The sequence below is a fragment of the Diceros bicornis genome, chromosome 8, assembly GCF_020826845.1.
Source record: "Diceros bicornis minor isolate mBicDic1 chromosome 8, mDicBic1.mat.cur, whole genome shotgun sequence".
In the NCBI taxonomy this organism is placed as follows: domain Eukaryota; kingdom Metazoa; phylum Chordata; class Mammalia; order Perissodactyla; family Rhinocerotidae; genus Diceros; species Diceros bicornis.
Genome location: NC_080747.1, coordinates 45,437,456 through 45,454,811, shown reverse-complemented (window position 1 = coordinate 45,454,811; position 17,356 = coordinate 45,437,456).

The following is a 17,356-nucleotide window of genomic DNA, read 5'->3' as shown; positions in this document are numbered from 1 at the left end:
CATCAAGCCAGAAGATCTGACCAGGAGTAGCCTTTAGCTTCAGTGGCCAGCAGACTGCCCAGCCAGGAAGTGGACAAGAAAAATCTGGAGATCAGAGAAGCCAGGGGTCACTCTACCTAGTGACTCATCTCTTCCAAGCCAAGATCACCCAAACACCAAACAAGACCTCTAGGACAGATGGTACTGCAGAATAACTATAAAACTTTTTAAGAGGCTTATATTACCTGAAGAAATTATTTAAATTATTAGATTGGACTCAGGTTTAAACAGGATAAGAAATTTAGGTTTTGCTTTTACTGTTAACAAGTGAAGAGAGCTTAGGAAAGGAAAAACAGATTGTGTAAACCACAAATAAAGAAATTATATTTTTTTCTACATGATTGTGTTGCATCTTGGGTTCAATTTTGCAACTCACTGAACAAATGAATGATTAATTTTGCATCTCTAGGTGTCTTCAATATATATATTCACACCCCATAACATATACAAATTACTCACAGAGGAAAGGATAGGTAGGTAAAGAAATAGGTAGATTTTAAAAAGTATAGACTGGTAAAAATTTTATGAGAATTAAATTACTCTAGATTTCTCCCCCTAATTAGTTTTAAAGCCCAGTAAATTGACAGTTGCCTATTCAATTCACCGTAGTGGATTTATATTTATCTCTAATTGTCACATCACATGTGCCCAGACCAACAGAGCTTAACTGCAGCAAGCATAACTTTGGTGCTGACAAGTTGGATGTAAATCAGAACTTCAGATCTGCTGACAATGGGTAGCACCATCCGGTCATACCAGAAACACATTACAGCATGGTGAGGATACAAAAATAGACAGACATAAGTGCCCCTGGTACATTAGAGCTTGGACACTGTCTTACTCTCTTAATGTATGCAGCAGTTTGAACAGTAATTTAATATATCAAATGAGCACTCTTGTATTCAAACACCCATTTTTTGTAGCAATATAAGTTCAGTCTTAGAATCCTAATATGAGACCAGAAAAAACCCACTACTGTTTATTTTCAGAGTGATTTTTTGAGTCTCATATTATAGATAAAGGCAAACTAATTTAATATTTTCTAGGTCACACTGAAAGACCTCTACAACTATATGGTATTCCTCACAGTCTTGATTATGTGATGTTTGTAGTCTAACACAAACCTGAGTGAAGGTTCTGATGATACACTTGAATCTTTAGTATCTATAATAAAATCTATTATTTTTCCTAGTTGCTGAACCATGAGACTGTTAGCAATCTATGTGCCAAAATCTACCTTACCTGATATGCTAATAATGGACAGCTAGTTATAAAAGTAGATGATTCCTATATGCAGAATTTATAAAGCCAAGCACATGTGTAGTCTGACCATTTCTGTAGATTCAGAGTTCAAGTATTAAATGACTCAAAGGCTTATCTGAAGAGAACACCCCAAACCAGATTTTGAGGCAGCTTGAGGCAACGTTCATTAGGAAAAAACAAATGTCTTTCCATCCAGTCATAGGAGGATTTTACCATGAGTAACTTGGTAGACATTCTTGTTGTTTACAAAATCTTTGAGTTGCAGATGTAATGTTTTTTTTAAAAAAGTTTGCTGATATCCTGGGAGCAGAATTTTGAAGGTAATCTGGAGTAAAAACAGAAAATTATGTGACATTTTTACTACAAAGAAACAAAAACATTTACTTCTATTGTGTCCTTATAATAGGGTAGATGATTCAGAAATATAGCTCTCAGACAGTGAGTTCAAATTTTCTCCACTTTTGACCTAAGAATGCTCAGGAGAAATGAAAGAGAATTAAATACGTGTTGCCTTTCTCCCTCCTCCGCCCCCAACTTCCTGAAGCAATCCCTCTCAAATGGACATGCAAACAAGAGGTGAAAATCCTATCCAAACAGCTCTGGTGGAGAACATAGTAATTCACAAGCCCATGTTTCATTCCTGGGAAGAAATTACGGTGGACTCCTGAGTAAATACTCCTTGAGAACCCAAGGCTCTGAGGAAAAGTAGCCTTTTTTCCTGGCTTTACCTATAATTGCCCATTGGTAGCTTGTTCACAGAATAAAACGAAATTCTCTTAAGGACAGATTTCAAAGCAGTTTGGTCAATAATAGATCTGATACAGCCAGTTTGACTGCAATGAAAATTGTCTTTTCCTAAAATTCATTTTGAGCCTGTACAATTTTAACATTAAAGATTTTAAGTAAATAATATGTATTGAATACTTATATTAAGAGTTTATGTTCATTATCCCATTTAATTCTCATAATGTGAGACAAGTGCTGTGATCTCTATGCACAAATGAGGAAACCAAAGGGTAGAAATGTTAAGTATTTGTGCCCCCCCCACAGGCACTGTAGCAGGACTAGGGCTTGAGTTGTGTGATCTCGCATAACCACTACCCTGAAGATTAAAGACAAAGAAGCAAAATTGGTAAACTCCACTAAAATAATAATTTTTAATTTAATTACAAACAAAAGATGGCAGTAGGAAAAAAGAAATAAAGAACATATTGGAAAATATAAATATATAAAAGAGATTTTAAATGTTTTTCCAGATTTGGTTACAGAATGGTTAATGGCCTCTCATCACCTAATCAGCAAGAGTTGATTCATTTTGAATCTGAGCTGTTTCTTCTTACTCTTCCTCCCTTGCCAACTAATAGCACGTCATACTTATATTGGACACTTATTCACCACAATTGGAAACCATACAAAACAAAACAAAAGAAACAAAAAGTATTCTAAATCAAAAACTCATTTTTGTTGCAGTCAGTAAAATATTCAACTATGATTAGAAATAACACTTCAATTTTTATTAGACATTTTTATTCGTCTGTGGGTTTTAATATGCTAACACGTTTAACCTGCCCTGTTTATTAACCCAGAATTTTCTAGGATTAAGGAAATGCTTGGCATACAGAGGTCATTTCATAACTTTGAGTTAAGTGGATAATATTGACAGTTGAATTATTTACATGTGTGTATTAATAACCCAACAAAGAGAAGATTCCATTTAAAAGAATCTTCATTTAAAAAGTTCTTCTTGGGGGGTTGGCCCGGTGGCGCAAGCGGTTAAGTGTGCGCGCTCCGCTGTGGCGGCCCGGGGTTCGCTGGTTCGGATCCCAGACGCTCACGGACGCAGTGTTTGGCAAGCCATGCTGTGGCAGCGTCTCATATAAAGTGGAGGAAGATGGGCACGGATGTTAGCCCAGGGCCAGTCTTCCTCAGCAAAAAGAGAGAGATTGGCGGATGTTAGCTCAGGGCCGATCTCCTCACCAAAAAAAAAAAAAAAAAGTTCTTCTTGTATCAAGTTCTGATTAAAACAAGTATATGCTTTCCCTCCAAATGTAGTTCTTTGCATTGCATTAGCCTGAAATGTTTTTAGGATGCACAGACATTTATAATGAAACTATCCAGACTAAATACCTGTTCTAAGATCTTTCCCTGGAAATGGTTTCATTAGCAGTATATTGCTTCTTCAGTATTTAAATGCTGCGCTATGTTAGCAAAGCATGACAGAATTAGCCATGGATGTTGAATAGTTCAAACTGTTTCACATAATAAGTGTCTGCTTTCCATGTTTCCTAAGAGGTTATTTTACTTCCTGCTGCCTCATGAAGAGATGAAACTGAATATAAAGTCAGAAACATGTCTGCCCTCTGAATTTCACAACAAAATAAATCACAAAGAATAAATCACCCTCGATAATGAAAATGATGTTCTCTGAGGAACTCTTCTCACATAATACAGAGGAACGATAGCAAACATTTTAATTTTTCATCTGAATCTGTTGCTTTAGGCCATTAGCAAATATCATTAGAGCACTACACAAAAATCAAACTAACGTTGCATTGTTACCTTTCAAACGAACGGCAGCCATTCATCATGTTCAGAAACAAAAAGTGATGTTTCTTTAATCAAATAGGCATGAATAAATTCATAATCTATGATATAAATTAGAAAGGGTGCTCTCGCAAGAGAAAGGTAGTTTAAAGAATCAAGTGAATAGTTTAGCTCTTTTTTTTTCAATTTTGCTTTTTCTTTTTTACTGAGTGGATATTAGTAGCATTTATATACATTTAAATCACTAATAGACAGTTTATAATAATAATAATAACAGCAAAAGAAAAAAAATGTATCTTTACACTGAGCTAGGACTGTCCTAAGTGCTTTAGCTACATAAATTTCTTCAAAATAAATATAAAGAAATGCCACTCCAAATATCACCTGGTATATACACTTCTGGAAAACCCCTTCTGTTAGTTTACCTACAATCTAAGGAAAATAGAAAGACTGTGAGTCAAGGGAACATTAACTCTGGATTTTAAATTTGCCTCTTTTTTTCATTCATTCAACAAATGAGAGGCCACAACATACCAGCCTCTGGGGATAAAAAATTTAGAATCTTTCCCTAAAGAGCAAACAAGCTAGTAGAGAGATTGGTGTTCCAACGGATTTCCTCATTTTCAAAAACTGGGACAATTTAAGCAACCTCTCAAAGTGTCAAAACCTTCATAACAAAAATGAGGACAAAATTAGATTCCTATTATAAAGTTTGTAAGATATATTTTATAACAAGTCTTCACTTAAAAAACGTTCAGTAGGGGCCAGCCCAGTGGGGTAGTGGTTAAGTTCACATGCTCCATTTCGGCGGCCCGGGGTTCATAGGTTTGGATCCTGGGCATAGACATATGCACCACTTATCAAGCCATGCTGTGGCAGGAGTCTCACATAGAAAGTAGAGGAAGATGGGCATGGATGTTAGCCCAGGACCAATCTTCCTCAGCAAAAAGAGGCGGATTGGCAACAGATGTTAGCTCAGGGCTAATCTTCCTCACCAAAAAACAAAAAAATTCAATGAAACATTGAAATATTATTCTTCTCAGAAGCTTAGAAAACTTGTAGGGGAAGCTAGTCAGAATTCTAGTCTTCTGAATTTGAACAGAAGAATTATCTGGAGACCAATATAAGTCAGAAACTGACAGGCATAGCCTCTAGAAAGTATGCTAAAAGCGTTTACCTCAGTAATTTTTTTCTGATTCCAAAAATAAAACATGTTCATACGTAATAAGCTTCACATGAGAAAATCTTTCTCCCTCTTGACCCTCTCCTAACATTATGAGTAATAGAAAATTATCTTAGATACGTCTCACATATTCATTTTATTAAGATTTGAAGAGCACATGTCCACTTTATGCAAGACAGTAATGTGTTCCAAACCAGGACAGTAAAAAATATCGATGGATCTGGAGGACTTACCTGTTAGGCTTCCACGCCTTTTGAAGTCACTGCTCATCTTTCTGTGCCACATCATCTCCATCAGTGGCCGAATTCTGGGAGGCCAGATGCAAGAACAAGTTCTCTATTCTTTAAGAAACTTTCTGCTAGAATTGTGCTTTCCATTCTCCCCAGTTATTTTGTATTGTGTGTTTGTTTTATGAAGTCTACAGAGAATTGGAGTTCCTTTTTCTAAAATATTGGGGATAATCAACTCTATTTCTTCTCATGGGTTTACAGAATATGATGTTTTCTGACATGTTCCTCCTCCCTAAAGTTTGAATATAGGTATAGGTAGCCTTAGGTCATAGAAGCAAAAGGTCAAATGGTAACATAGGTTCAATATTTAAAGTTAAGAAAATATTAAGGAAAAATTAATAGGAATTTATGAGAAAACAGCGACCTCAAATCTGAAGGAAAAATCATAACAGTAAAAGCGGAAAGACAATGAGAAGTTGGTACTCATCACTCATCAAGTAGCAGGGAAACCAGAACATCATCAAAGATGATGTATGAACTTCACATAATTGCATGGGTGAGTTTTAAATTTAAGACTATGAGATTTGAGCGATTCAATTTTATAAAAGTTTAGGCATTTAGTGAACAGATTATTTATGACTGTTAAAAAAACATTTTGGACCATTTGTTACTGAGACAGGAATACATGAATAACTTAATAAAATATACGCAATCCAAACAAGGTTTGAGGAAAATATCTTTGCAACATAAGAGAACACTTTAAACAGACCTTGCCCAAAGTCATTTGAATTAAAAGCATAATTTTTGACCAGTGGAGTGTAATAGAAACATACTTAAGAAAATGAGATTTTGAAGTGATATGTTGCTCCCCATATCCAAGGCCTCTGTAAATGTTGTGTTTCCTGAATATTTCTTTTAAGATGGGAGTCTGGGAAGATAGCAGAGGAAAAGCTTTTTTTTTCCATTCAAGGAGTTTCTCTTATAATGTAATGAATAGTTATGTCAAACTTTAAATTAGTTTCACAATATAAGAAGTTATTCCTCCAAAGAGTTAACTCTCCACAATTCACACAACAAGTCCAATTTTATGGAGTCACTGATGAATAACCCCATAACCAAATTTGTTAGAAATCCTTGGTTGCAATGTAAAAACCAACTTAGTGGCAAGGAAAGGATGAATGGGCAGAGCACAGAAGATTTTTAGGACAGTGAAACTACTCTGTATGATACTATAATGGATACTATAATGGATACATGCTGTTATACATTTGTCCAAACCCATAGAATGTTCAACTCCAAGAGTGAACCCTAACATAAACTACGGACTCTGGGTGATAATGATGTATCAGTACTGTTCACCAATTACAAGAGATGTACCATGGAGGATGTTGATAACTGTGGAGGCTGTGCATGCCTGGGGTAAGGGGCATATGGGAAATCTCTGCACCTTCTTTTCAAGTTTGCTGTGGACCTACAACTTCTCCGAAAAATAAAGTCGAATTTTTAAAAAATCCAACTCAAACTGATTTAGGCATATTGGGAGAGTTTTTGTAAAGCTTATGTAGCCAAGAGAAAGGCAAATGGTCTCCAAGATACCAGAAACAGGGACCTAGATTGTCACTGAACTCTCTCTCTTCCTGTCTCTCTCTGTCTCTCTGCTCTCTTTCCTTCTGTCCTCACTCCCCCACACCCACGCATACTGTCTTGGTTTTCTTTGGCAAAGCCAGTCTTTAATGCTGGAACATCGGCTGCAGCACATCCATCTCACCACCAGAAGTAGGGTAGGAACACATTTCTCTATTTCTGGTTCAAGACTCTCAAGACATGCCTCTGAAGATCCTAACTGGTTTGGATGCCCATTTTCATTGAAATTAACTATCGCCAGGATCCCAGGGTCAGATGAGAACACAGAAGTCTACTGTTCACAAAAGTCTATAAAAATGCATGGTTGGAGAGAGAGAAACAGCTCTCCCCAGAAGATGTGAGAATGAGTGGCAAACAGACCCTCAATCTTTTTTCGTATGGCTCTATCCCCTATTACATTTCAAAGGAGAATAGCAGCACTCCTGGAAACTCGGTTACAAATTGGCCATGCTAGATATACATTTAGCCTTGCTGCTTATAGCGGCTCCATCACCTGCCCTGATTGGTCCTCCTGCCTGGTGTTAAGAACATAATTACTTGTGAAGCCATAGGTATAGGGAAAGTTTCAGCAGGACTCTGTATAACGCATTAGTTTTTGAACTGCTGAAATATACCCAAAATGCTTGGCTAAATGTGTTTAAGTAATGAATAACACTGAGAGTCAGCTTATAATTCATAGTGCTTTTCTCCAGGTCAAGAATCAAAGGGAGAAATTAGCATCATATGTTGATTTTTTCTTTCAACAAATTGTTGTTATAAAAGAGCAAAAGATTTGAGTTGTTTAAAATGCTGCTTTACCAACTCAAAGGGAACAAAATTATCTTCCTTTCAGATTTTCCAAGTAATATGAATCATGCCACTATTTACACCTAATGCAGAATTTCTGTAAGGTGGTCTTGGACCACCTGCACTGGGAGTGCTGCTATTCTTGTTAAATCTATTGAATTGAATTTTTGTGCATTGGCCTCAATATGTATGCACTTAAAAAAAGCCTCAGTGATTCCTATACACATAACAGTTAAAAAATCATTAAAAATATGAATCTTTTATATATTTAAAGTTATCACCACCTTTCATGCATCTAGTACATGATCAAGTCATATCTTTTTTTTGTGTGTGCAGCTTTACCCATTCAGCACACATTTCTTGAGTGACTAGTATATGTTACACAACGTGTTGCTCACTTTTCTTTCCCTCCATCTGCATCAGTTTAACAAAATGATAATCCAAGATGACTGGATCACTTCATTTCTTCATTTCTTTTTTCACTTCACTGATTTGCTCATTCTGCCACTCAATAAGGCACTTATTTCATGCCACATGCTTTGTAGACACTGTGGATACAAACGAATCAAACATAGTCCATCTGGGCTCATAGTACAGGAGTGATGACAGGCACTTGAACTTGCTCTGCTGCAGAGGGATGAGTGCTGTAACACACAAGATGCTCTGGGGCAAAAGAAGCAATTATGGCAAACCATTGCAACCAGCATCTTAAAGCATATATCTACTCCAAATATCATAATTATCTTATTCTAGTTTTGCTAAACTTATCCTCTGAAATCATTGTTTCAATCAACGCCCAAAATTTACCTGAATACCTGTTACATACAGGGCAATGTTCTAAGTACTGATGAGTGTTGACAAAAATTCAACTGAGTAATTTAAAAGATCAAATTGGCTTTATTGAACGATTCATGACTCGGGCAGCATCCCATCTAGCAAATATAAAGGAGCTCCATCGAGCTGTAGAAAAGGAAAGATTTTTAGAGGCAGAAGGAGAGCGGAAAAAAGGAAATTATTAGCAAAGAACACCTTGTCTTAGTCAAGGTCGTGCTCCTAAGGTGAACAGAAGAGGTCTATCAGTAAATTTCCTAGTGCAGAGCAGGAAATTTCAGGTTGGCTGGTTAAAGGTCACATTTCTGAGGAAGAATGAAAGTGTAACTAGATTAGGCATTAAGCCTTGCTTTGGGCTGCTGTGGTGCCTAACAAAGTGATTCTATTTTGGGCCTGTTGTCTCCTTTTTAACATGGGAAAACACAAAATTATAAGATTTTTCTTAAGTTCATTGAGGTTATTAATGAAGCAACATACCATTAAATAGAAAGATATTTAAGCACCATCTAATGAATTTATACTATCTAGTGAATTGAGTTTAAACTATTCATAAATAACTTCAAGCCCTTTGCTAGAGCACAACCTTATGGATAAACCCAGTTCCTTTTGTTCTGATTTCTAGAGCTCTCACCCAAAGCTGCCCAAGAATTCCTGCTAAAGTCGTCTGTTTTCTCTCTTTGAGCTTTTCTTTGCATTTGTTAGTCCCTGGACATCCGCTAATTTTCTGAACAAACATAATGTCAAATTCCCATTTACCCCAGAAATCTAAAGAGCAAGTTAAGAGAAACCACACTGTCATATAGCTAAATCTGTGTTTGTTTTATTTGCCTGTTCTAAGCTGTTCTCTAAGAGGCTGTATCTTCAGCTTCTTCCTTCTTCCAAGGATGCTTTTTGCACAACTTGATCCTTATTTGATGAACCTCTACTCATTCTTCAGGTTTCAGCCTAAATGCCTCAGCCTTAAACTTTCTAATTTCCTTCTCCAAACCCCAATAGAAACCAAATTTCTTTTTTGTACTCTCCCTAGTAAGTTGAACATTCCCTTCACAACAAATATAATGTTATATTGTTGGTCAGCATATATTTAATATCTCTCCTTCTCTAAAAAGTAATTCCATGAGGACCAGGATGGTGTATTTTCAATCACCACCCTGCATGCAGCACTTAAGACCTTAGCTGGCTTACTGTAGGTATACAAAAACTAATTTGGAGTGGATAAATTACAAAAATAAATTTTAAAATTATGGTGCGGAGGAATTTCAGGATGTGAGAAAATCAATGCTAAACTTTGGTATATAATACCTTAAGTACAGTTGTACTTATGATCTCTATCACTTTTTGCAGTTGAACATTAGAGTATGTATTAACTGAAATTGTTATGTATCTGTTACTTGAGTTTATGTGTTGTACTTGCAATTAAATTACGAAACACTTAAGGTTAAGGAATTTTTCCTCATGCATATTCTGCATTGCCCAGAGTATTTAGGACGACATTGAGCACATGTGCGTTTTTAATACTGCTTAGTGAATCAAATTGAGCTGAACTGAATTGAAATGAATCAAAGAAGAAACTTTCATAGCATTTTGCCTTCTGGGTTTGCCAGATAGAACTCTGAAGTGCTGGTTAGAATTACTGTACTTAGCTCTCAACTAGCTAGTGATTTGGAGCCATTTGAAAGCTTTCCAATTCTCCATCTAGAGAACAAGGATAATGCCTGTCATCTTCAAGAGGATGCCATGAAGATTAGATACCATCTTTACATGAGAAAAGTTTAATAAAGGTGAAGTATTATCATTCAATACCGAGGCAGGTTAAGCACAGAACTGCAAGTGATATAATTAAGGTCTAATTCATATAGATGGAAATCTGTTAGGATGAAGAAAAATTCTGAGAAATTTGTAAAATAAAATTTTTGTGATTTGACTACACATCTCTTTGGCTTAGTAATTATGAGATGCCTTTGGATCCTTACCTGTTTTTAGATCTTGTAGAAGAGTATAAGGCTTGCACTAATATTATGTAAAACTTCTCCACCCATGATGAAAGTTTATTGTTGATATTACCTTTATATAGTTGTATCATGCAAACTCCAACGTTAATGAAGCCAGCAAGGTAGTAATTCTAATGGTCCTCTAGTATATTTTTGTCTACCAAGCAACTAATGTATTGGGAGAATTATCCCTCCCCCACAGCATAAAACTATTGATCATGCTCCTATCTTTACTACAATCTCCATCATAAGATTAGTCATACAAGTGTACATATGACCTAAGCAGGGCCAATCAGAAGCATGCTGGTGGAATCAATAAGGATATTACATGGAAGAAGGATTCCTTTAAGTGAATACTGCAAGTCGCTTGCACAGTATAAGCCTGGATCAACTACAGGATCTCATCATTGTCACATATAGAGATGCTATCTGAGAATAAAGTCACCATAGTAGAAAGCAGAGCTGAGAGACAGAGAGAGAAAAAGGCAGATATTTGATGACATGATTGGAAGAGTGTAAACAAATATTCCTGAAACCATTATCCATCATAAGACTTCCACATAGTTACGTATAAATACACTGCCTACATCTTTAATTTGAGTTGGATTTTATAACTTGCACCTGAATAAACCCTTGTTATAAACTCTGCTGTAGAATAGGAATTTTCTATCCCACCTTCATTCTCCCCATTCCATATCAACAAACACAGTAACGATCTTTGTAATTTGGAAGCTTTATGGGTATAATTTTTCCAAGAACTCTGAAATGGTAAACTATAAGTGTCATAAATAAATAGGAAACCTAAAACTTAAGATTTCATGTTAATTGTGTTTAGCTTCATGTTGATTATTTTATTATCATAACATTTCCTTTGAATCGTACCTGACTAAATTGTCCTCAAATAAAGGAATTAAATTAGAGATATAGTCATAAAATGTTACAGAGAGACTTGGTACAAGACTTCACTCAGTGCTTAAATTTCCAAACAAGTGGTCATCTGGTACATGTGATCCCTCTAGTAGCAGAAACAGAAACATCAGCTCTGTGGAATCCATTCTATTTGAGAGCAGTTCTGTTTGAAAGTTTTCTTTATATTGATGTGAAATGTGCTTGTATTGACTTTGCCTTGGCCAATGGTGTTTATTTGTTCATTCTATAATCTCAAATAGACCAGGGACCACTTCTTTTTTGTTCATCATTGCATTAAGGTATGCACTAAGTGTGTGGGCTATTATATATGCCAATGAATATTTCTGAATAAATAAAATCATAAATTAGTGCATGAATAAATAAACTGATGGATAGATCATCTCTAGGACTATGTAGAATAATTCCAATATTGAAAAACAGCTCTTGTTCTAAGCCTTCAGTTTTTCAAGGTGAACGGCTTTTTGTGTGTGTGTGTGAGGAAGATCGGCCCTGAGCTAACATCTGCCAATCCTCCTCTTTTTTTGCTGAGGAAGACTGGCCCTGGGCTAACATCCATGCCCATCTTCCTCTACTTTATATGGGACGGCGCCACAGCATGGCCTGCCAAGCGGTGCGTCAGTGCATGCCTGGGATCCGAACTGGCGAACCCCAGACCGCCGCAGCGGAGCACGCGCACCTAACCTCTTGTGCCACCGGGCCGGCCCCTCAAGGTGAACAGCTTCTTATTTCAAACTCCTCACTATCCTGTTTGTTCTTCTAAGGATTCATCCAATCTGTTCATGTCTTTTTAGAAGCATATTCTTCTATAATTCTATGACTGCCTTCTAAGGTTCTCCTAATTTTTGTCTTTGTATTTTCATCGTTTTTTGTTTATTTGTTTGTTGACCAATACATCATATTGTTGACTCAAAATGAGTATGGAGTAAGCTAAAATCCTAGAATGTTCTCAAATACTGTACTTGTGTGGATCTTTATGTTTTTTTTTTTCATATCAAGATACCCCTTGCTAGATCGGATCTATTTATCCAATCTTTCAAAATAATTTTTGATATTAACTATATTGTCCAACCGACTGGTCCTTTAGTTTGATGAATTTGGTAAACTTTTACCTATTGTGACATTTCCACAACAATATATTGAATAGAAGAAGCACTCTAAATATTTTTTAATAAATGAAATCAGTGAATCTAATGAAACTAATGATGCATCCAATGCAATTCAAACTTAGGAAATCAGTGAATCTAATGAAACTAATGATGCATCCAATGCAATTCAAACTTAGGATGAGCAAGAAATCCAAGCTGTTGGGAATCATAGGTTTGGTACCAATCATTAAAGAAAACTTTGTCATATCATTTTCTGCACTCAGCATTGCAATATGCTAATAAGAACATAGATACCCTAGCTAGGAAATCTATCGCTAGAAGATTTGGACTTCTCATCTTTGTACTTTATTGTAGTCAGTGGCATTTGGTTTTTACCTAATGTGTTGCCAATTTAGTCTTTGTCTGATGCAATAAATTTTCTTTGACATGCACTCAATATGCACTTTTAGACATAACGAATCTGACAAAAAAGGAGGATTGCTGTTGCTTTGGTTTTCTCTTCCATATCACAGACAGACTTTAAGAAGAGCAACAGGAAACATACAAGAGAAGCATATGCAAAATGGAAAGAAGTAGGTCTTGAAAATATCCAAGGGAAGCCATGGCACTGAACGACTCATTAGTGTCTTCACTAGTACTTCACAACAAGAAATATGAGCCTGGAGAAAGGGAACTCCTAGATTTCTCCAGAGAGATTATAAAACAAAGTACTCCTTGATCTGATCTCATCTGTTCTTCTCTTTTGTCTTTACAGACAAAGAGGAGACATAAATAAGCTCCCACCTTCTGCTAAGGGCTGTACCGCTTGCCAATTATTTAAATGAACAAGGAGGAGAGATGACTATTGGAAAGTGCACTTAAAAGGAGAGAAAGACGCCAAACACCTATATCATGGTAATAGATTTATTCCCTCTTTACTGCAGATTTGTGAACATTTAAGATAGAAACCAAGAGTCCCTGAGCTGTAAATTCTTGTCCCTTTACTTTGCATAAAGTACAACATTTACATAAGCACTTAAAAGTACCAACTACCTAGACACAGCATCAAAAGGAACCAAAGGGAGAGAGACTCTGGCAAGTTGCTCCAAGACAGCAGATGTCCCTCAGAATCAACATCATCCTGAAAGAGCAAGGTAATATTTTACTAAAACGTCCTTATTGCAGGGCTTCCCTGATAATAGAATTTAGATTCCAATCCCCAAATTTCTCAGTAATAATAATGACAGCTGATATTGCAATATTTGTGACCTGCCAGTTTTCTGAGAGCTTTATATATATTAATTCACACACATATGAGGAAACTGGGAGTAAGCAACTCACCCAAGTTTATGCAGTTGGTAAATGTTGGAGATGGGATTGGAACCCCTGCCTGGGCTCTTAACCATCCTGCTAAACTGTTTCTATAGTGATCAACACACTTCAGCCATGCGCCAAACATAGACCACAATCTAAATCACGAATATGTGGTTTCACTATAAGGACATTATTATGTAAAGCTTCTTTTTACTCATTCACCACATAGACTCTTTGACAAATAAATATTGGCAGGGGCATCAAACTTACACCAAGATTTAAATACCAAATCAAGCCTTTTCATATCCATTGGCTTACATATTAGGAGCAGCTAATGAATTTTTTTCTTCCACTCTTTTTGTTCCTTCAATTTTTTAAATTATAGGATACATGTAACATAAAAATTTACCATTCTAACCATTTTAAACATACAGTTCTATGGCATTAAGTGCATTCATATTGTTGTGCAACCATCATCGCCATCCATCTCTAGAACTCGTCATCTTGCAAAAGTGAAACTCTGCACCCATTAAACACTAACTCCCCATTCCTCCCTTCCTCCAGTCCCATTCTATTTTCTGTCTCTGTGAATTTGCCTACTCTAGGGACCTCACATAAGTGGAATCATACAGCATTTGTCTATATGACTGGCTTATTTCAGTTAGCATAATGTCCTCAAGATTCATCCATGTTGCAGCATATATCAAAATTTTCTTCCTTTTTAAAGTTGAATAATATTCCATTGTATGTATATACCATGTTTTTCTTATCCATTCATCTGTCAATGGACACTTGGATTACTTCTACGTTTTAGGTATTGTGAACAGTGCTGCCATAAACATGGGTGTACTCCCCCACGCTTTAAGTACAAAAGAGAACTCTCAACAATTAAGATATAAAATAACTAAAAATAGCCATTTTAATTAAATTTTTGAATCAAGGATGAAATTATAAAACTATTATGCCAGCTTATTGTCAAAAATATTTTTTAATATATATATATATATATATATATATACATTTGTACCATTTGAAATATTTTAAGTTTAAAATCTATTCATTCATTCTACAGGCACTAAGAAATACTTACTGTGTGCAGAGTACTGTGTACAGTGGGTGCTTACGGGATTCAATGATGGTTAAGGGATGGCCCCTACCCAGATGGGGCCTGAAAGCTAAACTAAAGTTTACTTCTTGAGTTAAATCAATAAGATAAATAATGTATAAATATATATAACAAAATAGATATAAAATTTTAGTTTCATTCATTCGTTAAAAAATAGTAATCTGGCATATAATAAATATTTTTGAATGAATTATCTCTGTCAAATAATAGAGTAAGACAATAACTGCTATAACCCAAGTACAAACTAAGACTATGTTTGCATGAATGAATCTGATTGCTGTTGCTCATGACAAACCACTCCTAAACTCAATAGCAATCTAGGCCATGCTCAACCGGGCTGTTCTCTCTCAGGCTTCGGCAGCTGAGTGGCTGTTTCTCACTAAAGGTACATGGACTGTCTGCTAACCATGGCACGTTATCTTCACAGCAATGCATATGTGCAAGAGAGCAGGCAGAAACATCTGAGGCCTCTAAGGCCTAGGCTCAGAAACAGTTCCCTGTCTTGTCTACCTCACTCCATTGGCCACAACAAGTCATACGGCCAATCTCAAAGTCAAGAGAGTTGGAAATATATTTGACTCCAAGACTGAAGAACTACAAAGTCACGTGGCAAAAAGCATGGATACAGGAGGGGGAAAACTGGCACCAATGAGACAAACTACCACAGTGGAAGGTAGATGTAAATTCTGACTGGAGGATTAGCAGTTGCCTCACAGAAGAGGAGTTATCTTAGGAGGGAACCAGAATTAATAAGGGTTATATGAAATAAAAATTGTTGTCAAGGTATAGATATGCCTTGAAACAAATACCCATTGCAAATCATGATTAGACATTACTCAAAGTTTTCGGTGTGGCAGCATAATATCTGAATTTGCGGTATCTGAATTCCTTTAAAAATTGGAAAGGACTGTAATTGGTGATGTGTAGAGTGGATGAAAGCAGGTATTCTTGGAAGTGGGCATGACATGAGGAAGTGTGAAAAAGAACAATTCAGGGAATGATCAGTTGTAGAACAAAGTTGTTTGTGTAAGGAAACAGTGGGGATAATAGGAGATACATTATAGAGTTTTAAGAATGTTTTAAAAAATGGGTTTAGTTTTTACTCAAAGGGTTCTTTGGAAACGTAAAGACTTTTGAATAACTGCTTTAAGTAACCAAAGTAGTGAAGTGAGAGGAAAAGATCTGCTTGGGTACATGGGATTGAGAGGAATGGGAGGTCTAGATGGCAGGATTTTAGGTAGAAGGCTGCTAAAATGATTGAAGACGTGACCCTAGACTGGATGTGAAGTATAGTGACAAAGGAAGCAAGAAGGTTAAGTGAGAGCATTTGGGATGTGATAGGACTAAACTGTAAAGAAGGCAGAGAACTCAAAGATTTCAACTCCAAGTTCTCAAGTCTGAGAGATCGGAGACACGAAAATATGGTTAAATATCAAAAATCAAGAGTAGGACTTATTTTAGTGAGAATTCTGGACAGAGAGAACGTGTGAGTATCCTGAGGTGAGAGTGTCTGTGGCCAGTTATAGGAATTATAAAAGCAAAAACAAAACAGAAGAAGATGAAGAAGACCAGTATAACTGGAATTTAGGAAGTGAGGGAGTAAGAGAGAAAAAGTGTCAATCACTAAGACTGGAGAAGCAGGCAGAAACCAGAGGGTGAGGGCTTTTAGGTCAGGCTAAATATTTGAAACCGTGTGTGAACAACAGTAGGAAGTTTTAAGCATAAGAAAAACATGATCTGATCAATATTTTTAAAAGATCAATCTGACGGCTGAGTTGACATAGGTAAGGAAATTACTAATTAAACCAATTACACACAGTATACACAGTCTTTCAGCATAAATGTGTCACCACTGGAATTATGTCAACATGGCTCCTGTGTAAACAAGATAACCAAAATGGGCTGAACATGTTTTTTCTAAATTACAATGGAAAAAAGGCAAAATCCCTATTTTACAAATTAAAATATGCATCTTTCTTCACAGTAATACCATTAACTACTTGGGGACTGGTTAGAAAAGTCCATGGTTATTAACAATACAATGCAATTTGTGAAAAAGTAAAGTGATAGGCAAACATTCAGATATATCAAAAGATTATTTACTAAGAAGCAGTAACAATACGGTTATCTAAGAAGGAAGATGTAAATCTTAAAAGCCACCGTAATCTTACCTACTCAAAATCCATATATTAGTCAGAATACATTGATTGTGGCATGCCAAAATTACTAGCAACTTTGTTTTCCAGTTGGAGAAACAGGTGTATTATTTCAGTGATTCCTTTATTTATTGTGGCATAATTTCCCAGGTTCTCTTCTCACCTTGAATGTTTTGATACAAAATTAAAATTTACAGAATATTCGGGTAATATCAAAAAAGGGAACATTTTGAT